The sequence below is a fragment of the Sinocyclocheilus grahami genome, unplaced genomic scaffold, assembly GCF_001515645.1.
Source record: "Sinocyclocheilus grahami isolate Dianchi unplaced genomic scaffold, SAMN03320097.WGS_v1.1 scaffold1358.1, whole genome shotgun sequence".
NCBI classification, from domain to species: Eukaryota; Metazoa; Chordata; class Actinopteri; order Cypriniformes; family Cyprinidae; genus Sinocyclocheilus; species Sinocyclocheilus grahami.
The window spans coordinates 180,295-180,543 of NW_015506537.1; positions in this window are offsets into that span (position 1 = coordinate 180,295).

Below are 249 nucleotides of genomic sequence, written 5' to 3' on the forward strand. Positions count from 1 at the left end.
TGCTTCTGTTGGATTAAGCGGGTAGTTGTTGGGAAGTCAATGAAACGCGTGACAATGTGTGGAGCTGTAAGTGCCATAATTGTTTTCATGACAATTCGGCTTATTGATGGTTGTGATGGCCCCAAATCATCAGTAAAGTTACTGGTGATATGACGTCCCTCACCAAATCGCTGACAAATATGATGCCTGCTCTGTCCAAATTATACCATTTGATTAACTGCTCGTCGTCAAACATTTCAAGAACATTCT